The 508-nt window shown below is 41.1% G+C and overlaps 1 protein-coding gene across 1 annotated transcript in view; it reads left to right on the forward strand.

Moving 5' to 3' along the window:
- Positions 1 to 508, forward strand: part of FER1L6 (fer-1-like family member 6) — a gene marked incomplete at its 5' end in the record, with an annotated part of 120,763 nt that overhangs the window by 44,011 nt on the left and 76,244 nt on the right. The window lies entirely within an intron of this gene.

The raw sequence follows: 508 nt of genomic DNA on the forward strand, positions 1-508 counted from the left end.
TATTAGTCTGTTTCTGTTGCTTATAACAAAATACCTGAAACTGGGTAATTTATAAAGAAATAAAATTCTTAGAGTTGCAGAGGCTGGGAAATCCACGGCCCGGGGAACACATCTGGTGAGGGCCTTTTCCTAGTGGCGACTCTGGAGCAACACAGGGTATCATATGGCAAAATGGCTGAGCAAGAGAGAACCAACCTCCACACTTGCTCTGCTTTTAAAGCCATCAGAACCATGCCCATTACTCCATGAATGGATAAATCCATTCACAAGGACATAGTCCTCACCATCTAATCAACTCTTTAAGACCCCGCTTTTCAATTCCATAACAGGATTTCCCACCCTCTTAACACTGTTACAGTGGGGATTAAGTTTACAATACATGAACCTTTGGAGGACACATGTGACCCATAGCAGTTTCTAAGTGTTCTTTCTTGCCTTCCAATATCCCATCTGAAAAGAAACAAGTGAAGTCATTAGACTTACCTGGAATAAACATTTGTGTTTTTCT

Source organism: Galeopterus variegatus, unplaced genomic scaffold (assembly GCF_000696425.1).
Source record: "Galeopterus variegatus unplaced genomic scaffold, G_variegatus-3.0.2 Scaffold188, whole genome shotgun sequence".
NCBI lineage: Eukaryota > Metazoa > Chordata > Mammalia > Dermoptera > Cynocephalidae > Galeopterus > Galeopterus variegatus.